The following is a 24,442-nucleotide window of genomic DNA, read 5'->3' as shown; positions in this document are numbered from 1 at the left end:
GATATGCAAACTCCTCTTGTTGATCCTACTTTGTATAGACAGTTAGTTGGAAGTTTAAATTATTTAACTCTTACTAGGCCAAATATTGCTTATAGTGTTGGTTTGGTTTCAAGATTCATGTCTAAACCTCAACAAACACACTTTAAAGTTGCTAAAAGAATTTTAAGATATATTAAAGGAACAATGAATGTAGGTTTGTTTTATGATGCAAATTCTGATTTTACTTTAAAAGGTTTTACTGATTCCGATCTAGGTGGAGATCCCAATGATGGGAAATCTACTTGTGGTTATTGTTTTTTTGTTGGTTCAGGAGCAATTTCTTGGAATAGTAAAAAGCAACAATCTACCTCTCTTGGATCCACTGAAGCTGAGTACAAAGGATGCACTAATGCTTCCAAATAAGTCTTGTGGCTTAGAAGACTACTTGAAGATTTGGGTCTACCTCAACACGAACCAACTCCATTGTATTGTGACAACCAAAGTGCCATTGCCTTGGCTAAAAATCCAGTTTTCCATGCAAGGACAAAACACATTGCTCTCCAACACCACTTTATTAGAGAACAAATTGAAGACAAGCAAGTTTCACTCCTCTATTGCAAGGGGGAAGACCAAGTTGCAGATATTTTGACCAAGCCACTTTGTAAAGAAAAATTCCAATTTCATTGTAAAAATCTTGGATTGCAACCCATTGAAGGGTTTGATGTAAGCTCCCCAAGTAAAGCTTAAGGGGGGGTGTTAGAATATTTAATCTTTACTTAGCTTAGGTTTATTTTTATTTAGTTTAGGATATTCATTTGGAATTCCTACATGTAATTTGTCCTCTAGTACATGTGTGAGGACAAGTCATTTCTTTTATTTTCCTTTATTAAGGAATATTAGATTTCCTCCATAAGAGGATGTGAACACATGGCACACACATTTTATGAATGGTGGCATTCATAGATTTGGAGTTACTTTGTAACTCCTCTCCTCATCTCTATTTAAGAGATGCCTCCTCTCTCATTTCTTCTTAATGACAATATTGTAAAGAGCTTCTTGCTCTCTCTCTCTCTCTCTCTCTCTCTCTCTCATTTTTAGGCATTGCCTCATTCATAATATCACAAGGGGTTTTTCTTTGCTTTTCCCCTTTCAAAAGTTCTTGTGCCTCCTTCTTTACATTTGGTGATGCTCCAAGGTCTTTGCTTTTCTCATGGTAACAATTACTTCATCATAAACTTTCTTGGATTAATTTTCCTTTCCTTGCTCTTTTATTTCCTTACAGATGTCCCTCCTGCACCAAGTTCAAATCATATTATTTCAAGGATGTTTAAAAGAGATTCAGATTTTGAAGACAACAAAAGTGGCGACTCTGCTAGGGAGAGTTACAATAAAGATATAAACGTAGATCTGTGTTGAGGCTTATAAAAAAAATTGTTGTGTGTTTGTGGATTAGATTGCTTGTTTTCCAAATTCCTATAGTTTTGTGGGTGGCGACTCTGTTACTTTTGAACCAGTCCTTATGAGATATAAATATTTCTAAAAGGAAGACAAGCAAGATGCACGGAGCAAAAAATACGAGATCATTCATGAATAAACATCTTCGTGAAACCTTGCAAGAAGGTCTGCCATAACAATCACGGAGAGGCCAGAGAGATCTATGTTACATGAGCCATAATGCTGCTTGGGTGCAAAAAAACAACAATACTGGTAAGATGCCTGATCGACCTATTTATGCAAAGTCTAGTTCATCTTCTAGAGATTCAGAACATGATATCTTAGGTTTCCATTCAGGATTGTTTGGAAATATTGATAATGCACCCATTTTAAATCAAGATCTATCTCATGTTAGTGTTTCTGCAAGAGATAGAACCAATTCAAATGCAATTAGACACTTTGTTCCTAGAACATTTGATGGGAACATTAGTCTGATTGACATAGATCAAGTTAATGTGTCAGACTCTGAAGAAAACTTCCTTGATGAAGACAAAGTGTCTCAAGAGATTGAAGACTTAAACAGGAAAGTCCATCACTTAATCTCCCTAAGAGCCCAAAAGGAGGCAAATAAGAAGAAGGAAGTTAAAGCCAAATTAATGGAGAGGGATAGGCTCCTTAGACAGATAGCTGATCTTGAAATACTCGCTAAGGAGAAAGAAAAAAGTGATGAGGAAGGCCCTGTGATTAGAGAAATTCTAATCCCCAAAACTAAACAAGCTTGTAAGTCAGTAGCCCAACCAACTAGGGAAGTATTTAATGATTCCCAGCTTCCTAAAGCTAATATGGATAAAGGAAAACAGAATTGGGTAGATGATGGGATAGAATCTAAAACTGCAGAAGAGATCTCTCATAGGCTTTTAGCACATGAGAGAGAAATGGAAAGGATGAGGAAAGAAAAGGAAGATCTCCAAATGGAATTAGAAAAGGCTGAGTTAGAAGCAGTGAATCAGGAAGTAAAGAGGAAGATTAATTACTTAAAGGCTCCCCGTATTACATTCCCATTAGAAGATCTTAGCAAGCCTAATCCCCAACATATTTCCCTTCCTCAGGCTACCACTCAACCTGCAATACAAGCTAATATTGCCTCCATCAGTCAAATCCTTGTGAACAAACAATACACCCAAGCACCTCAATCTCTAATCCCAAAAGCTAAAATGACCATGGGAAGTAATAGTGCTATTACCCCTTTTCAAAGAGGACCAATCAATCTAGAACAGTATAGACAATTGTTCTTTGATGGGATCCCGGGATATCCAAATCATGTTCCCACTGAGCTAACAGATAGACTCCATAAATTTGCTGGGAACAATGCAATTAGTGTTGAGGAACATCTAAAATCTTTTGGGGATCTAATAAATGATTATGAGATAGTAGATGAAGATGTTATTATGAAACTATTTGTTCAATCCCTGGTTGATGATGCAAGAGATTGGTACAGAGGTCTTCTAGTCAATAGCATAGGATCATGGGAAGATTTTAAAAATTGCTTCCAAGAGTAGTATGGTGACAAGACTAATGTGAGTTTCATGCTAAATAAATTCAACAATATTAGAAAATCTGAAAATGAAATGGTCACTGATTTCAATGCCAGATTCCAGAAGGCCATGCATAGATTATATCAAGTGATGAGGCTAGATGATAACATGTGTCTTAATACATATTACAATGCATTTAATTCTAAGATGGCCTATATCTTGAGAGATAAAAATCCCCATAACTTGAGAGATGCTTTTAGAATTGCCATAAATGTAGAAAGTAATAGAAAAGCATCTGGGAAATTAGGAAGGAGGACAGATGGTAGATTATGGCAAGAAACCAAGCAACAACCTAATAAAGTTGCTAAAGAGGATGATAAGATAGAGAAATTGGTTACTGCTATGAAAGATTTGACTACCAAGGTTAACAAGAATGATAAACCTCATTATAACTGGCAAGATAGACCCCCTAGATTACATGACATGCCATATAATACCAATTGGAAGGATGGTAAACCCCAAATTGAGAAGCCCAAAATTACCCAAAGTCAAGATACACCGGATCCCTTGGAAGGGAAAACTGTTCACAATATAGAAAATACTCCTTGGTGTATTGCTTGTGATGGACCACATTCTCCTCATTAGTGTGCGGTGGTTCAAGCTCTTGAAGAATCTATGAGACCAGAGGCAGAGCTTGACATTAATATGTTTGAAACCATCATAGAAAGTGATGAGGAATCCATGCAAAGTGAATACAGTGATGTGCTGGATAATGAAATGCTAGTACAAGGACAATTAGCCTTGGACTGGCATCCTACATTGAATGTGGTAACAATTGAAGATGAGGAGGTTCATCTTAGGAGGCCTAGTGAAGAAGAAGTTAGAAATTTCACTAAGGCTGCCATTGCCAAAGCAAAACATAACTATAACTTGAGAAGCACCAAGAGAGACACTGATTAGGGTGAACCAGGTTCTATGTTCATAAAGGAATTTACTAAAAAGGGGGCATCAAATAGTGCTACTACTATTCCCAAGGTCGGTCAAGAAAAGAGGGAACAAGCTAAAGATGTACTAAAAGGCAAAGATGATAAAAATGTTGGTTATGTACAAGGAGCAGAGACAGAGACAATGAAAAAGGCAAGTCAATTCAAAATAGAAAGAGCTAGGGATAGCATTGAAAAGTGCAGTGGTTCTACATTTGACATGGCCCAAGCTCTTACTCAGATCAAAGTCACTGTTCCACTAGTAGAATTACTAAAGATTAAAGAACATAAGGACACTGCTTTGTCTCTATTCTCTAGTATATCTGATAGTGACACAGTCTTACCCATTGGTTCAACCAAAGTTGGAAAGGATCAAGAGTTCCAAACCCTAGAGGTTTATGTTGGAACCACTATCACTCAAGAGCCTTCTCAGGTAGATCCCTTCTATGTTACCCTGTTAGTCAATAATCGGTTAATTAAAAATTGCATGATAGATTCAGGAGTTGCTGCTAATGTAATGCCCTCTGGTGTTATGAAAGAGTTAGGGTTATTAGTAACCACTATGTATGGGAAGTGCTATGCCATGGATAACAAAGAGGTGCCTGTGATAGGTACGATGAAAGATATAGAAGTAAAAATAGCAGCATTCCCTGAAGCCACTTACAAAATGGATGCTATTGTTACTGACACTAAACCCCACTATGGTATGTTACTTTCCAGACAATGGGCAGCAGTAGTAGGGGGAAATGTTCAACTGGACTTATCTTATGCCACCATTCCTATTAATGGTAATCAGGTCAAATTATACAGAGAGCCATGGGCTCCTATGATAATTGAAAATGTAGACCCTGGTATGCTTAATTGTATGATTGATGTAGATCTAGATAACTTTAGACTGCAACCAATTTTACCTCAATTGAAAAATAATGACCCTATTGTGGTTGAGCTACAAGCACAGCAGAATGGATTGTGGCAGATGTATTTTGATGGAGCTTGCACTAAAGAAGGATCTGGAGCAAGGGTTCTTTTTGTGTCCCCATCAGGTATAACTTTTAAGTATTCATTTTTATTGGCATTCCAGTGCACAAATAATACTATAGAATATGAAGCCCTGTTACTGGGACTTGAGGTTGCAAAAAGGCATGGAATACAACTATTGAAAGTAATGGGGGATTCAGAATTGGTTGTCTCTCAGGTGAGATCTAAATATGCATCTAAGAATGATAGATTAAAGTAGTATAAACATGCTGTTTGGGATGTTATTGAGCATTTTGATGCATTTTCTATTAATTGGATAGAGTGAGCAAAAAATATTATGGCAAATTTCCTAGCTAATGTTGCTTTGAAAAATGATGATGCAATGCTAACCGGTATTTCCACCGTGGAAATAAAATCTAGGCCTGCTATTCCTGATAATGTGTACAATTGGCAAGTTTTTGCTGATGAAGAAGATATTCTTAGGTTTATCCAATGTGTTGATGATTATGATGGACAAAAGATTGATTGTAATGCATTGGTGGAAGTGGTAGACAATAGAGAGACAGTGTTTGGAAATGATGTGGTCCAGTTGGAAACCAATGAGATACCTAAAGGGATGGTAAAGCTAGAGAGCATGTTTAGTTATAATGATAGTCACTTACATCAGTAGTCTACCACCAAGTTGGAAGAATTAGAGGAGGTAAACTTGGGGATAGAATCATCCCCTAAATTGGTATATATTGGAAAGAAGTTACCCCCTCATGTCAGGACTAACCTTATTAATTTATTGAAAAGATATAAACATGTTTTTGCTTGGTCTTATGAGGACCTAAAGGTGTATAGACAAGATCTTATTTAGCATGAAGTTCCTTTACTTCCAGATGCTAAGCCTTTCAGATAGAAACAAAGACCTATCAATCCCTTGCTAGAAACTAAAATGCAACAAGAGTTGACCAAATTGAGAGAAGGGGGGATTATCAAACCAATAAGGCATTCTTCATGGATCTCTAATCTGGTCCCAGTGAGGAAGAAAAATGGAGACATCAGATTGTGTGTGGATTTTAGGAATTTAAATGTTGCTTCCTTGAAAGATAACTACTCATCCCCAAATATGGAAGCCATGTTACAGAGAGTGATAGGATGTGATCTTTTATCCATGATGGACAGTTTCTTAGGATATAATCAAGTGTTGGTAAAGGAGTCTGAACAGTTCAAAACAACCTTCACTACTCCATGGGGAACTTATGTTTATGTGAGAATGCCATTCAAATTAAAAAATGCTGGAGCTACATTTCAGAGAGCCATGGATGTAGCTTTTAAAGAATTCATTAACATCATCATGGTGGTTTATCAAGATGACCTAGCTTGTTTCTCTAAAAGGGGTGATGATCATTGTGGACATCTGGAGAAAGTGTTCAATAAGGCCTTGGAATTTGGTGTATCACTAAATCCCAAGAAATGCCATTTTGGAGTCACTGAGGGAAAGCTACTGGGACACATAGTTTCCAAGGAGGGGGTAAGGATAGACCTAGAAAGAATTGAAGTGATCAACAAGGTGTCTGAACCAAAAAATGTGAAAGGTATTCAATCTTTTTTAGGCAAGGTAAATTTTGTTAGGAGAATCATTGCAAACTTTGTAGAGATAGTGAAGCCTATTGTCAAGCTCCTTAAGAAGGATACCAAGTTTTATTGGGATCAAGAAGCCTCAAAACCTTTTGCTGAGATTAAGAAGGCAATCTCAGAAGCACCAGTGTTGAAATCTCCTAATTACAGTAAGCCTTTTTCTCTGTTTTCTTTTGCTTCATATCATACGGTGGCTGCAGTATTATTACAAAAGGACAATGAAGGATATGAACATCCCATAGCCTTCTACAGTAAGTCTTTGTAGGTAGTAGAACTAAAATATGAGACCATGGAGAAACAAGCTTATGCTTTAGTTAAAGTTGTTAAAGCTTTTAGGCCATATTTAGTGAATGCAAATATCATTGCCTATGTCCCACATGCTGCAGTTAAGGATATTTTGTCTCAATCTAAGGTTACCGGGAAGAGATATAGATGGATCAACAGAATTCAGGAATTCAACTTGGAGATAAAGATCACCAAATTGGTGAGAGGTTTAGGTTTGGCTAAGCTCATGACTGAGTCTAATCTCATGAATGTAGAGATACATAATGTGGAGGTTAGAGATGCTTTAGTCACTAGTATTAAGAGGAAACCCTGGTACACAGAGATAGTCCAAATTTTGAGAGGTGCTACATTCCTAGAAGAAATGACACATAATCAGAAAAGAACTTTGAAACTCAAGTCCCAAAAATATGTGCTCATTCAGGGTGATCTTTTCTGGAGGAAAAGAGATGGTGAGTTACTAATGTGTTTGGATGAATTTCAAGCCAAACAGGTGTTGACTGAAATGCATGATGGAGTATGTGGAGGTCACTACTCTGCTAAGACTACTGCTGGTAAGATAATCTAGGCTGGATACTATTGGCCCACTTTATTTAAAGATACTCATGCATATGTTCGAAAATGTGACCCATGTCAGAAATTCTCATCCAAGCTCAAGTATGAAGGAGCCCTACCCCTAAATCTAGTCTCTGTAAAAGCTCCTTTTGTCCAGTGGGGCATTGATTTTATTGGAGAGATTGTTGAGTGGTCAAGGAGAGGTCATGGATGGATCATAGTGGCCACTGATTATTTCACCAAGTGGATAGAAGCCATCCCTACAAGAAGAGCTACTAGTAAAGTTGTCATTGATTTCCTAATGGATAATGTTGTAACTAGATTTGGAACACCTGCAAAATTGGTGATGGATAATGCTATGTGTTTCATATCAGAAGAGTTTGTAGGCTTTTGTACTAGTCATGGTATACTCATGTCATACACTTCGCCTTATCACCCTTAGGGGAATGGACAAGTAGAATCTAGCAATAAAAGCCTGTTGAATATCATCAAGAAAATATTGAAAGAGAATAAAAGATCTTTGGGATCAAAAACTGAAGCTAGCTCTATGGGAAGATAGAATAACTATTAAAAAATCCATTGGAATGTCACCTTTTGAACTAGTCTACTATGCCCAAGCTAGATTGCCGGTAAACAATCTTCTTCCAATTTATAAGTTTTTACAAAATGAGGACATGGAGATATCTGAACCCATGGAAGATAGAATGATCCAAATTGTAGAAATGGAGGAGCTTAGGACTTCTGCCCATAAGAGAAATTAGAAGATCTAGTTGCAGTCAAAATATCTTTTTGATAGAAGGACATCATTAAGGAAATTTCAGATTGATGACATGGTTCTTCAATGGAATTCAAAAGGACAGGATAAGGAAAAGCACAAAAAATTTGAATCACTGTGGATTGGCCCTTTTGTGGTTTGTGACTTAAATGGTAAGGATTCATATTTCTTGAGGAATATAAATGATGAAATGCAGGAATCTCCAATGCATGGACAATTCCTAAAGCATTATTTCTCTTAATGTCCATGCACGGTAGGTCCTTTGTTTGTACATATTTTCTTCCTTCCCTGCTTTTCTATTTTGGTCTATGTTTTGGTCTGTTTCTCCAGAGTTTCTGAGTTTTCTTGTGTTGACCTTGCGATCAACCATCCCCAGTCAAAGCCGCTGTCATCACCGATTTAAAATGAGTTTTTCTTTTCCCATGATTGGCTATGGTTTGTTGAAACTTTTGAGTAGGGTGCATTTTCAAATGCTTCAGCTTTGTTTTAGGCCTCAAGGGTTCAAGGGTTTTTGATTTTAGATCCTCTAATGTTTGTTTAAAACCCTCTGGTTTCTATTCTGTCGTTACTTTATTCACTTAAGTAATGGGTCATGGGATCGTAGGAAGTGTCCCCCCTTGTTGTTTGCCTAGGCAATCATGTTAATTAATCGCAAAAATTTATCCCTTGTATGTATTTTTCCTAAAGTTGTCGAGCCCATTAACGAGTGTGCATCTCATAGATGGATCTATGGCTTTCACTATTTCACTAGGCGAAGTTGCATGTAGTTTAAAACTAGTGAAGTTGCAAAAATGACATGGCATGCCACCTATGTGGTCTAGCTGGATGATGAAAGCAAGTAAAATGATGACATGCGGCGTAAGTCACAACAGTCAGTAGGTCGGGATTAAAGGTTAAAAGGTAGGCCCCAGAGGTGAGTCAGATCGCCCATTAGATGACCTGGTGGATACAACTATTAAAGATTGATTAGAGCCCAGTGATTTCTCTCAGCAAATGAAAAAGCGATGAGTCAGCTCAAAAGGTGACTGGATGCCAGGTGTTCAAAATAAATCAGTGGGCCCACCCCTCCAGAAAGCCATTTCAGATGGTTAAATGTTGATCAAGTTTCTTTTGATCAGATGGCCCGCGGTATTTCGCAAGGGTAAGATGCTCATCCTTTATACCCCCTGAAATAGCAAGAGTGAACAAGAGCTGTCCACATGTCCGGTGACAGATGGTCCTGTTAGCTCAGAAGATGATTAGATGCTAGGTGTTCAAAATGAATCAGTGGGCCCACCCCTCCTGAAAGCCATTTTAGATGGTTAAATGTCAATCAAGTTTCTTTTGATCGGATGGCCCACGCTATTTCGCAAGGGTAAGATGCTCGTCCTTTATACCCCATGAAATAGCGAGAGTGAATGAGAGTCGTCCATGTGTCTAGTGACACATGGTCTTAGAAGAAAGTTGTGGGCCCGCCAAGGTGGAACTGGTGGTATAAGAAAAGGATACATGGCCAGTGTTAAGTCAGAAAGCAAAAGATATTTCAAGGTCAGTGGTTGGGTGCCATGTGGAAGCAAGTAGCCAATAGACGAGTGGGACCCAGCGCGGAGCCAAAGTTGTTAGTCAGTATAACGCTCAATCAAGTTTCTTTTGATTAGATAGTTGGCACTATTTCACAGGACCAAGTTGCCCGATAGTTATGCTTCGCGAAGTTGCAAAAGAGGAAAATGAAAGACTTGCACAAAAACATTGTGACCCGTTGGAGTGAAAAATATGAATTCTCTTATGAATTCAATTTTGAAGGGATGGCCGAAGCATGCGGAATCAATGTTGTAGTTAAGACTCTGAGTACAATATATGATTTCCTATCAACTGGTGAAGATATCTTTTAAAGAATTTCTTGCAGAAGAGTGGATGTGGAGCTATTTTATTTAGGTACAAAGTGAGTCAGTTCAGTTGCAGAGAAAATTCTTTGAAGCTAGGAACAAGTTTTCTCATATTCTTGTGGCGATTCCTGTGTGGTGTGTTTTAGATAGGATATTGATTCATAGAAGTGTCTAAGAGTGGTATTCATTTCTTACATTTTTTTTAAAAAATGGCTCCTAAAAGAGAATTTTCTGGCAAAGTCAATTATTCAGAAAGAAGTGTCTGTGATGATTTTCTGGAGTAGTTGACATTGTCAACTAATCAGGCATCGAAGGCAAAATAATTAGTGCCTAGAGCTCCCCGTTTAAAGATAGGAGAAGGACTGTATGACAAGGGTAACTGGTTGAGAGACCCATAGGTTGGATTGTCTAGGTTGGGGTTATTTAAGATTGGATTTGGAATGATAAATTCTCCAGCCCCGCAAAATAGTATTTGGGATTCAGATGTTGGGAAATTGGTAGTCCCAAGGGTATTTATGGACGTAGATTTGTTGACCCAAATTGCGCTCAACTATGATCCAGTCACAAGAAGTATTCAGGATATAAATGGAAACACCCTTGTTGAGATTAATGCTAAAGAATTCAAGAATGCTTTTGGGCTTAATGAGTTTACCAATTTCTTAGAACACATAAATTTCAAATCATTAGCTCAAATCTATAGTGCACAGAGGAGTCATCTTAGGAGTGGGCCTCTCAAGGAATTTTTTGTGAAGATAGGTGGGTTGACAGTTGTAGGACCTAACACACAAAAGCCCTTTTCATTGAGTATGTTCACCCTTAGGGCTAAAGGAATGTACTAGGCACTTTGCCAAGTTTTGGGAGAAGATGCTGAAGCAAACATGCCAAATCATTACCTGTTAATGATTGCCCAAATTTTGAATCCTTCTGTTGTAATTACATTTGATTATGCCTCTTTCATTGCTGATGCTATCCACAGAGGGTTAACAAGAATAAAGAATGGAAAGGTGGATAGGCCTTTTGGATGGTACTCACTCTTGATGCATCTATTTCTTTTCAAAGGCAGTGACTACTTTACCAGTGGATTGGACCTTGTCAAGGAGAAAGAAGGAGAAAAGATGTCAGCACAATTATGGAGTACTATGTTGTCATGGGATAGAGAGGATGCCAGATTGTTGAAGTTTGACAAATTTTTTGCATCCAAGATCAGGACTCTCCTCTATTTAGAAAACCCAAGAATCCCCAAGGTTCTTTTGGAATTCATAAGACCAAAAGAATTTGCAGAGAACATAAAAATTGTTCACAACTGGGGTGACATCTATTTGTATCCATTCTTAACAATTTTTAGAGTGTTTGGTTTTAGAGGCACCCCATTCTTGTTACCTTACCAGGTCCCTCTCAAAGTGGGAATTGTAGAAATCCTTAGACAAATTAGTGGTTTACAAGAGGCAGAGTTGATAGGCAGGGGTAAAAGGAATATTTCCCTGTAGCTACCATAGCCCACCAATTTGTAATAACAAACGGAGGTTGGAATTGCTTTGAGGATTTCCTCAAGCCTTATCATTTATCCACTACAGTGTCCAGGTGTGCTGATCCAGAAGACTTCTTTAATGGCATGTTTAGAAAAAAAGCAGCATGTAGAGGTAGGCCTCACCAATTTCAGTTTCCTAGAGACCTCATCAAAAATGAGTTTGATTTAGATGAGTAAGAGCTAAGGAAAGAGAAATGGGTGGATTATAAGAAAGCCTTGGATTTCATGCATCAGTTTGATGCCAGCTATGACCCATTGTCTAGCTTCTTCCCCCTAGAGGAGAAAATAAATTTTTTAATTATTTGCTTTGAAGATGTGATGCAGACCCTGAAGGAGAAGAGGGAAGTTGTAATCAAAAGCAACCCTGAAAAGGAGAGAATGATCATAAGTAGGTCAACTTCCAGCAAGGCAATTCCTCCTGGTGATTAAATGTTGCACAAGAAATCTAGTTATAGTGTGCTGATGTAAACAACAGGGGAGCCCTCTACCTCTAAAGGAAAGAGGAAGGTACAAGATGTCATTGACATCCAAGAGAGCCCAAAGAAGAAAAGGGTAGGGAAAGAAGTACAATCGGATGCACCTTTATATTCCCCTTCCCAATTCCCTATCCATATACGAGACGAGAAAGCAGTAGCTGAGTAACTCCTACAGCTAGGCAGTCTAGGGGAAATTGCTTACACTTATGATGAAGTGGAAGAAGGAATGCTAGAAGAACCCCTTGCTACTGAAATGGACATTACCACCACTAAACTCAAAGGCTAGGAGTGGGATCCTGAGTTAGGGCAGGCAAGTACTACTTTCTTGGCTGATAACAATTTTGTCACATCAGAAACATTTATGCAGTTCATATGAAAACAAAACATAGATAAATATAATGCTAGATGTGAAAAGAGAAAGGCTGAGCAGCCTAATAAAGATCCAGCCCTGGTAGAAGAGGAAATAAAGCAAGAAATGATGGAAGAGTTCAAAACCATCACCCCTGAGCAAGGGAGAGACATGGTGGCACAAGCTGGAGTGCTTATTTTACCCGACTCGGATATAGCAGATGCCCTAGTGCTAGATGCAGTGAGGAAGGAGACAAAACCCTTTGAGGGAATTACTTTCAGTAAGGATAATGCTGCACTTGTTATGTGGTCTCTCAAGAGAAATGAGAGTAAGAAAAGAAAAGACACCCCAAGGTCAAGTTACCTTGGTGTAATGATGGTGAAAAGACTGCAGAGTATAGGGGTAGTGGAAGCTGCTAGCACTGTGCTAGAGACTGCAAAATTTAGTGTTGCAGTAGCAAAAAAGGAAGCCAAAGAGAAAGAGATCCTCCAAGTTAAGTTGGAAACAATTTTGAAGGCCTACAACAGTGCTAAGGAGGAGGTAAGAGGTAAGGATAGCATCATTGCTAAGCTACAGAGCTAGTTGACTAGACAATACCATCAAGGTGAGTCTTCAACACTGATGATTTCTTCTTCTCTTGCAAGACCTCCACCTACTAGCCCCATCATCAAGTTTCCACCATCTCCAGCACCCTCCAGCTCTCAAATGGTTGAAATTACTCCTCAAGAATTACAAAACTTAAAATAGGCTCAGGCCTTATATGCAAAGAAGTATGAGGAGAGAATAAAGGCTACAATTTCTAGTTTTGCAGATACAATGAATTCCTATTTTCTCTACAACAATGTAGGTAAAATTATGGATATATGGAATGAGCTTAGGGGAGACAAGGCCATTTTGACACCTATTTTTGACAAATGGAGGCCTAGGCAGCAAGATTTGGAGTTTATGTGTGTATCCTGTGATGAAGCAAGGGCCAATCCTATCATTAAATCCACTTTTGACATCACTAAAGATTTAGTACAATTGGTAGTAGGGGTGGATAATATTGATAGGAAAGTTAACTTGTGTAAAAAGGAGTATACTGATTAGGTTTTTGAGTTGCTCCCAGGAGTTTTTGCTAGCCTAGATCAGCTGAAGCACAAACAAATATGGCTTAAGGAGATAGAAGCTAAATTGTTAGCAAGGGTTAAAGTAATTATTGATCTAGATGATGCTTCTTTCTTTGTTTTGATAATACAGGAAATAGAGAAAATTAAGGCACATTATAGTTTTCTCAATTCGGAAGTCAGTAAATTGAGAAACTCTTGGGCAAGGTTGACTAAAGCTAAAACTAAAGTGATTAATTTTTCATGGCTGACCGATTATGTGTACAATGAGTGGACAATAAAGTATGCCACTCATGATACAGAGCAGTTGGAGAACGCCCTTGAAAAGGTGGAAGAAGTTGCAACCGAACAACTTGTTGAAGAAACTACAGAGGCTGAAAAGAGCTTGTAACTATTTTTGTGAAAAGATTGTAACCTCTTTTTTTTGAAAGAAATGATTGTAAGAAACTCTCTTCGAGAAGTCCGAAGCTTTGGGCATCCATGTTGTTATAAATGGATACCAGGACTAGAGGAAAAAAGATCTCAAAAAATTGTAAGAAAATGCTGCAGAAATTTATCTGAGCTTTTCTAAAGTCTAATGGAGAAAATTCAAAAAACTTCTTGTAATATTTTCTGAACTTGATATCAATATACAAACGATCGATTTCGAGTGAAGCTTTGTGTTGTCTTCAAGTGTGTTTGCAATTTGTTTACTATTTTCATTCTGGATAATTCAAGGTTATTTTGTTTGAATGGGATTGCAAGGCAATTTTCAATAGAAGTGTTCGCTAGCTCTTCTCTTTAGGAGGGAAATTAAAGAGGCGGGGATCACTCATACTAGTAAACTCTTTGGGAAAGACTTTGAATCTTGATGATCATAGTTTAATTTGGAATGCATAAATTCTTGTAGGTGTTAGGCATGTACAAGGATTAATAGAAATCAAACCAATGGGATACGTAAAGATATCTTGTTTGAGGAGTATTAACTGAGTTTTAGATGACTGTGACCTTGGATAAGGCACTGGTATTGATTAAAGTTGTTTATTGCATGTTTTGTTGATTGAAATGTTGAATCTAAGTATTATTCCATTCTTTGTTTTCAGTTAATTTCAAGGTGAATAGATCCACTAGTTTTCTGGACTGGTTTGTTGTGGGTTTATATTTGAAAGTGTGAATTTAATTCACAAAGGTATTGGGCTCTGAGTAAGTCTGAAGTGTAGAAGGTTCAATCCAAACCTTGTCATATGCTGTCTTGAGAATTTCCTTATCTTTGATGTCCCTCCTGCACCAAGTTCAAATCATATTATTTCAAGGATGTTTAAAAGAGAATCAGATTTTGAAGACAACAAGTAGAACCTTCTTCTTCTGTGGATGAGTAGAACACACTATATTGGTAACACATGTTCACCTCCAAGGGTTTGAAAACTTTAACATTGTACCTCTTCATAATAAATAAGAAACCAATCTTAAGACCGATAGGCCCTCATTCATTCTTCTCACACGTGTGAATATCCATCATGTTGGTTGACATCAATGACAACTTAATGTCAAAATGTCAATAGTTTGGTAATGGAATTAGATTTTTCATGATACTTATCATCATATTCAGTCATTTGGTTTGGGTGTGATGATTGGATGCTATCTTGTTTGCTGAGAAGCTTGGTTTCTAGTTTCAGCAAGGGTTTCACCGATAGAGCATTGAGAAAGATATTTGATAAATCACATAAGTGGTGGTGATGCAGCTTCTGGTGGAGTTTGAGGATACTAATGGTAATCATGTTGGAGAATTGGCGATTGGAGATCATTATTGTGGCATGTGGACCTATACTATGTCCTGGTTGGTCTAGGTTATGGACTGGTTTAATGAAGCATGTGGATTGGACTTCTTGATACATTTATGGGATGTCTTATGTGTTGAATATTATTTATTTGTTCGAAGGCCAACATGGTTTGTAATTATGTAATTGGTTTATTGTCTCGTGGCTGACCTAATTGTTTATGGTTGAAGGTTTCTATATATAGATGTAAGATCTCATTATAGATCATCATGGTTATGTTAGAGTTCATGGTCATGTGATGTAATGTGTGAATAATGTAATATCATTCAAGAAGAGGATTTGGTCAATCATTGAGGATAAAATTGAGTTTATGTAAGAGTAATTAGTCATCTAGTATTGAGCTTAACAAGAGCTATACTCAGGCATAGGTGATGCTATCTTTTGCATTTCAACACTTCTCTGAATTGTAGTATGGATTTATATGTAGTCACTGAGACTCCTTTTGTGATGAGCAGTATGCTATAGGATAATGGGCTTCTTTCAAGTGTAGGCCCCTCAATCATAATTCACATACTTACTGCAGAAGTATTATCTGACTGTGGGTAGGCTTCCCACTGTGGTTTTTCCCTTTACTGGGTTTTGTACGTACAAATCTTGGTATCATGGGATTGCATTTATTTTGTGATTATTGTTATGCTTAATTGGTTTAACTACTATTTTGGTATTTGGTTTAAGATTTTGGGTATTAATGTTTTGGGTTTCAGTATTAAAGTTTCAATTGCTAATGGTTCTAGTAATCTATGACAACTGATTCACCCCCCTCTTAGTTGTCTTCTGGTTATTTGAACTATCTAATAGGATGATGTAGTTTCAATGTAGTGTTGGAGATAATTATTTGGAGATATATTCATGACCGCATTAGTAGATTCAACTAGATGAGCGAGATTTGATGTATAGAGAAAATAAAATCTAAGTATATTTAACTAGTAGTGATATAACTAACTTAAATTGGTAAAATGACATAGGTTTTGATTGATTATGTCAGTGGCCAACATAAGTAAAGAGTGCAATGCAAGTTTTTCTAGAATCTTTTAACCTAGGAAATTATTCCAAGGTTGTAACCGACTAAAAGAGTTTTCTATTAAACATGTGATGAGGTATGAAGTTGGTGTGGTGAAAAGAGAGAAATCATTAGCAAATATTATGAATGTGATAGTGCGGTGATTAGGGAATTTGTGTAATGAAGTGTTGTTGTTGTTTTGAGGATTTTAGATAGATCTTACTAGACACAGAAGGTGTTATATGAGGATCTTTTCACTATTTTTTTGTTAACAGTTTGTAGTAGTAAAATCCCCTAACTGGGTAGGTCCTAATGGGCCATAAATAGATAAATCCCCTAACAGGGTATCTATATAACAAAGTCTTAAATCCTCACACGAGGTTGATCCTAACATTTCATAGATCCTAGTAGAGCTTATCATTGAAATCGCTTAGCCGAGTGACTCTTAACTAGATCTTCTCCAAATAGGGCACAATTGTAAGACCTTAATTGGTCAAGATTTATATTCTGCAGATAGTGAATCTTGTGGGTACCAACTTCCACCATGGTCTTTCCCATATGATTTTGCATGAATAAAATTCTTGTGTTACATTCAATTTTCATTATTGAATGATTCCATATGTGGTGATATTTCTTATATGTTTGATACATTTTAAGTTGTTAAAGTTGGTGATCAAATTCTTATTATTTTTGCTTGCACTGATTCACCCCACTCGCTCAATGCCTTATAAGTTTATCACATTGTCCTTCCCATTTGGTTGGAGAAAATATTTGAATATATTGAAACTCCAATAACTAATATTTGCACAATGTGCTCAAAAATAGAAATCATTCTCATATTCATGGAGTTGTCTTTAATGCACTTTCTCATTGTCCCATGAAAAGAATAACAATCTAAATTTAAATAGATGCATCCTATGGTTGAACAAAGTCTAGACTTGGACTCAGATCATAAATAGTTTGGCTTCTATAAGATCTCATGGAAAATATGGTAAAATAGTCAATAGAAAGAATGACAACCATGAGATAAATGATCAATTACATATAAGGTTGATCACATAATTATATGCATATTTAAAAAATCTAACATAATAATAAATGTCCAAATCTACCCAAGGATTAAAATAGCTCGTAGTTTCAATTATAGGAGCTATCATTATGTAATGCAAGCAATAATTAAAAAAATTATTAAAGAAAAAGTCAAATTCTATGAGAACTATATATAAATTCTCCATGTAAAATTAATCACCATAAAAATAGTGTATATTCTGTATGCCATATAATGAAGGATAATTTAAGCATGAAAATCATGTGATTCTTTGTTACTCTATGTATGACTAAGTAATTTTAAAACATTGAGTTGATCATAATAAGATGTATAGTTTAACCCATTTGCATAACTTGCCTCACCAACAACTAGGTAGGTTCAAGAAAAATGTTCAAGGAAATGACAAAATTATTGTAAAATATTCAAATTCAAACTTTGCAGAGACTTGGCAATATTATTTTGGATTTGAACTTGAAATTAATACCTAGTCTTAGCACATTATCAGTACTTAGGGCTGTTGGAATCCAAGAACACTGAGAGGGGTGGTGAATTAGTGTTCTACCAGAATGTAATGTTTTAGCCTTATCAAAGCATTGATTTATCAAATTGTAAACATAAAAAACATATAACTGAAACAAATAATGTAATCACATAAATGAACACCATAACATAGAGAATTTATATGTGCAAAACCTCAATGAGGAAAAACCACAGGGGATTTATGACCCATAATATCAATTCACTGGCCATATGAAGAGATATTACACATAATAGGGTCCTATACATCCAAGAAGGCACACTTCCTAGAGCACATTTCTCATCACAAAAAGTCTCATTGAATACAATCACTTTCTGATAGAATAATACAAAACTGCACTCATATAATGCATTTGTTATGCCTGATTGAGTTCTGGTTAAAGCTCTGATTGCTTCGATTCTTAAACCCTAAACCCTTGTCAGAATAACATACACCGTATGACTACCTCAAAAATCATCTCCAAATCATTAAAAAATATTACTTTCGCATACAAATGATCTCGCATACATGATCTTCACATCTTTGATCTTATCTATCATCATATATATCAAAATGACCTAATAGACTAACTTATATACCCTTACAAATATTCATGCCATATGTTGGCTTACATTAATAATTCAAATATTATTATTCATGTAGGCTCACTACAAATATATTTAAATTATAAAATTCTTTATCGGATACTACCCTTTCTCAGATCTCTAAGTGATGTAGCTTCCTATACCCTTTGCCAATTTTCCAAATGATGTCAGCTTCCCATACCGGTATCTAGTTTGCCGGTTACTTTGAAATCCTTGATGTCGGTGAAGTGTCTGTCAAATGTTAATGTAAAAAAAATATGTTGTCTATGTTGCCATCAATGACAACCAAATGAGTGTTAATTGCGAACAAGGGATTCCCAAAAAAAGATAGGTTAGGACTAGGGTTTTCTATAAAGGATAGATAGGATAACCTAGTACAAAAAGATCTACAAGATTGTGCCAAGATTTGAATTGCTTAGTGTTTTATAAAAAGGATAGACTTGCTTTATCCTAGTATACAAATCTTGAAAATATTGTCCCAAGATTTGAGGTGATTAGAGAAAAATGCCATAGAAATTTTTTTTGTATATAAAATTCTAATAAAATCCAAAAATATCTTGGGATAGACAAAAGAATAAATCGATACGGAAGACTCTTCAAATAATGAGGGATGTGGAAAGATAAAAATTATTTTTAATTTTTATTAATGTCTAGAATCTCATGGAGACACTCTAGACAACTAAGATGTTTCCATAATAAACATGACCACCAAAGCCTAAATAAACTTACAAATCATGTACATACTCTAGTATCCAACTTTTAATGATATTATAATGTATGCATTCAAATAGGCTAAAGAATGACAAACTTAAGAAAATTGAAATTTTGTTAAAAGTTTTAGGAATACAATAATACGCATGACTACAAAGTGAACTCCACACAAGACTAAGTATTCTCATTCTAGTAGTGTTTCAATATATATCATTTTTTCTTTATATATTTCTAATTAAAAAAAAAAGGAAAAACAAGCAAGGTCGTTATTATAATATTTTCTATCAGTAGTCTTAATTATATTTTTTCTTTTTTACAAAATAATTTAATAATTATGAAGCAAAAAACATTCTTAAGAGTTACTTCCAGATTTCCATGTGTAATGAAAACTTATGGGTACAAATATGGAAACATAGATGAATGGAACATGATTGTGTCAGTTAGAGATCAAAACTCTACATGCTTGAGTCATAGATCTCAACAAAAGATATATAGACATTGCAACTAATCTGATACTAATTGTATATAGGCATCCTCAAAGTAGTCCTTTTGGCTAGTTGTTGAAAAATCTATAGACTCTTCAAAATGTTATTAGGGCTTTAAGGTGAGATATTAAGGAGCCTTGAGGTGGATGGGAAGGACGTTGGAGCTTCTACTTAAAGTGTTTTTTAATAGCTGAAGGTGGTTATAAGGTAATTAAGTTCACTTCTTCTTATTGTATTACATGTAAATTTTTTGTTGGATTTTTATTAGATATTATGATTGAGAATGCTCAACCTATAATTATTGTTTAGGATTTCATATATTTAACTTTTGAGAATCTAGAATTAAATATGAAAATATTATTATTATTTTTATAATATTAAAATAAGTTGCAAGTTTACTACATTACTTTGTGGTAAAAAATAAATATAAAAAACTTATAAATTAAATGAAAGGCCCAAAATTACATATCACTACCTACATATTATTCAACAAAGCAACTGTCAAGATACTCACATCTCAATAGCGTATTCTATTTTTATTTTTTTCATGGATTGCAACTATAAATATGTTTGAGGAGTAGGAAAACAAGATGAAAGGTTATTCCTATATGTAAATTTTGTTAGAACTTAAACCCAATTAGTATTAGTTGACATCTAATAGGGATATGTCCTTACTTATGCACTACTTATATTATATATTTATGATTATTTATTCTAGTTGATCTTGAATAACTATTATTCTCTATTAAAATACAAAACTATATATATATTTTCCCACACAAGACTTTTATTGATTTGTGAGCACATCATACCAAACTAACATATCTAATGGACATAAGCCAAATTTAAAGATATCAATGAGCATAATAAAAAAATCAAGTTTTTCTTTTAAATGAAATATGCATAATAATTTTAAGGTCAATGAATATGAGCCCTACACTATTCTCAAAGTTGTTAGTAGTTTTCTCACTATGAACTTTTACAAATAAGTTTCCTCATGTAATATAAGGTTGGGAAAGCTTTCCTCTAATAAAATAATAAGTAATGAGAAAGAATCAACCTCCTCACATATTTAATTGAAAATATCCATTGCATACCCAAAGCCTATTAGTAAAAAAATTGCATGTATACTTGAAAGTTTTTTTAAAGTCTTCATGCATGCCCTATTGGAATCAATGAACACTGAGAGGGGGAGGTGAATCAGTGTTGTATAATTGACAACTTTCTTAAACTTATTATTTTAACCATCTGATACAAATGAATAAAAGTAAAGTGCAAAAACTGAAAGTAAAAAAGAACAAAACCATAACACCAAAACTTTTACGTGGAAAATCAGAAAGGGAAAAACCATGATGGGATTGGAACCGATGATATTATAATACTGTGATTAGGAGTATGATAATATTACAAGATGGGAATGCACATGCATTCAGGCACACTGCTTTGAACTCACTGCTCAATTACAAAAGAGGGCTACATCCTGAAGGAAGGCTCACTACCTTACAAGTATTTACAAATGATAAGAAGAATGTCTAGACTGAAGAGTAGCATCTACAAATTGCAAAAAGCAGTTCTGGTTAAGTGCAATTTTTCTTCTGCCACTGTTTTGTCTCTCTTCTTTGTTATGCTACTCTGTCATGTACTGGAGCACAAAAAAATCAATCTCACACAAAACTTCACACAATTACTCATACAATATTCCCACACTCACATCTCATCACATCACAAAATTGTCAAATGAGTTGGTCTTATATATTTACATCAACAAAACAAATCAATTTCCATGTTGGCTCAAAAAACATCATAACACACAACATGAAACATGTAACCATAAGTCAGCTCAATTTGATTACCAATACATATAAAAAACCTAAAAAAATTGATAATAAGCTTCACATATGTTGGCTTGACTACCTCAAACTCAAAACCAATAACTAAAATCTTCCCATAGATTGTCCACAATACGATACACCAAAATAACTTTGTTCTTCATGATTTACAGGATACCGGATCTTCAATCTTGGATGAGAATCAATACCAAAGACTAGGATTTCAAAATAAGCTTCCTCAAACGTCTGATCAACTAACTCTTCCACCATAACCAAAACTATGCAAACAAAATTGAGATTTACACAATGTACTCATACTTTATCGCATATTGTATTCCACCTTCTAGACTTAAGCATAAATAAATATCAAACTTCCCAAACATCCAGCAAATCACTTCTACATATACAAGATAGAATTTCTGAGCTAAGTTGCCATCAATGACAAGCCAAAAACAATTCTCATGCACAAATCTGTACTGAGATGGTGTCTCTTGCCAATAATGTCCCCCTTTGGTATTGATGGCAACAATTGGTGAAAAATGGCACTATCACTCCAAAACTTTAAAATTCCAAAACTGCAGTAGCTCAACAACTCAACAACATTAGTGTCATGCCCTTGATTCTCAGTCAAACAATTTTGCTGAGTGCCAAGCTTTGTCTCTAGGGATTGATTTGGCTATCTCTTTAGGGAATAAAAAAACCTGTTAATTTAGGGGGACTCAATGGTCATTATTCAGAGTGTTTTGTCTAGGAAGAGCAATTGTTGGCATTTGAAATACATATTGGAGCATATTTTGGAAAAGTTGTCATTTTTTGATACATTCTTGATATCGCATTGTTATAGAGAACTTAACTGGCTTGCAGATTTTTTGGCGAATACTACAATTGATTCTGGTGCTCAATTCAAGAATATGGAGGTAAGTGAAATTCCTCATGATATTCTCCTAGGATATTTGATCTAATCTAAGGGTATTACATGGTCACTAATCGCCCAAAGCACTCCGAGCATCTAAATTTTTTTGTTTGGACAAGAATACTTACTCAGTTTGAATTGTGTAATTCCTACTTTATAGTCTATTGTTACAAGGAAACTAAAAAGGTGGCAGACGCATGACCTTGTGCCTTGCTTGGTGATTATATATAGGTATGCAGTGTATTGTTGTGTTGATGGCCTTTTAACCTTCTCCATTTCATCATGTCTACATTTTTGTGTGTAATCTCATGTAGGGTATGGGTTTTTGCCTTTGCTATTTTTAGTTGGGACTTGTGGTGGGTGGGAGCATCTTACATTTATGCATTGCATCATTCGCACACTTAAAATTTACTTTGTGCTTATCTCTATTGCGATGTGGCTTTTTCAATTTCTTGATGGCTATGAGGGGTTTCTTGTTGTGCTTATCATTTTATGATTGTAATTTGATCCGGGGGCTGTGCTTATAGTTGTAATGATTCATTTATCCTCATCTCTTGCGGTGGTAGTGTATTTAGTTATTCATTTTGTGTGAGGGAATTCATTCATGTAGCCATCCTATTTTTGGTTTTGGTATGCTCATGTTGATTTATGGTTATGAGTTTCATACAGAGGTGTACTAATTTTGTAGGAAGGTGGTGGCCTCTAGTTGCTTTTTTTCTTGAATGTCATGGTTTTCTTTGAGATGATATTTATTGTTCTATCCTTTGGTGGCCGAGATTGCTCTCTCATAATGGCATTTAATCTCCTTATATTCCTATGTTTTCTATTAGCTTTTGCAGTATCTTTTTATGGAGTTTGTGGGCTATTGTGTTTTGATGCCTCACATGTAGTATGATTTCCAAGATTCTCATGTTTTTGATGAGGAAAAGCTTGGGCATCTGTTTCAAGTGTATTCTCTGGATTTCTCTCTGTCTTTTCACAAGGTTTTGGGAAAGCGATGGCTGGTGGAGAATACAGGTTGTTATCTTGCTGAAGTTGCATCTTGCTTTCTCACTATTTGTATGGATGTGCTTCTAGATTCTGCTATGGTCAAGACTCTTTTTGATGCATACTTCCTCTCCAATTACTACACACCTATTGATTAGGATAGTGCATTATCTTTTTATCATTTTGAATTTGGTGACTTTGAGTATGCTGGTTTCCTGTCTCGTTCCCAGTTAATATCTTTGGGCTGGTATGGGGAACTTCTTTCAATTATGAGAAATTGTTTGATCTCTAACCTATATGATGATACTTTGTTTGCTATGGTAGCTCTATTAGATCATATATCACCAGATCATTTGGCAGCAGCTGTAAACATATTTTCTATCATCCACTTCCTCCTAGACTCGATGCACATTGTTTTGTCTTCACCAACATCAATACTACCTATTTAGATGGTGCCTCCTATAGTTCTTGTTGATGTGGATACTCCCCCTTCTTCTCCTCCATTGGAAAGCACTAGTTTGTGGTTTATGACATTGTAACTTTCTCAGACACAAAAGTTTTTGTATCTTAGACAAAGAAATTTTTTATACTCATTACAAGGGGCTGGGTTTATTGTTGGCCACCATGGTGACTTTGTAATCTCGGGCAGGCTTCTATCTGTTTTCATGTATGAGCTAGACTAGAGGTTTCCTTTGCCTGGTTCTTTCCTACTAGTGCTCTTTGAACCAAGTTGTAAAAATTTACAATATTAATAAAATTTAGTGGTTTACCACTTTTACAAAAAAAAAAAAAAGCAACTCAACAACATTAATAAGTACTGGTGTAAATAATTATTCATGTTATATATATTCGTATTATGGATGTGTTGCACTGGTTTTGTCATTGATGTCAACCCTTATCCTTCTGGAGGTCTACATTGTTGATTTGGCACTTTGGTTATATTGGTTTACTGTTGAATAGACACATTGTGTTCACTAGCAAGGTTAGTGGCTTTTGCATAGTCACCAGTATATGTTCACTCGCAAGTTATATGGTTCACCAGAAATGATGATGACTTATTAT

Source organism: Cryptomeria japonica, chromosome 10 (assembly GCF_030272615.1).
Source record: "Cryptomeria japonica chromosome 10, Sugi_1.0, whole genome shotgun sequence".
In the NCBI taxonomy this organism is placed as follows: Eukaryota; Viridiplantae; Streptophyta; class Pinopsida; order Cupressales; family Cupressaceae; genus Cryptomeria; species Cryptomeria japonica.
Note: the sequence above shows the minus strand (reverse complement) of the source record.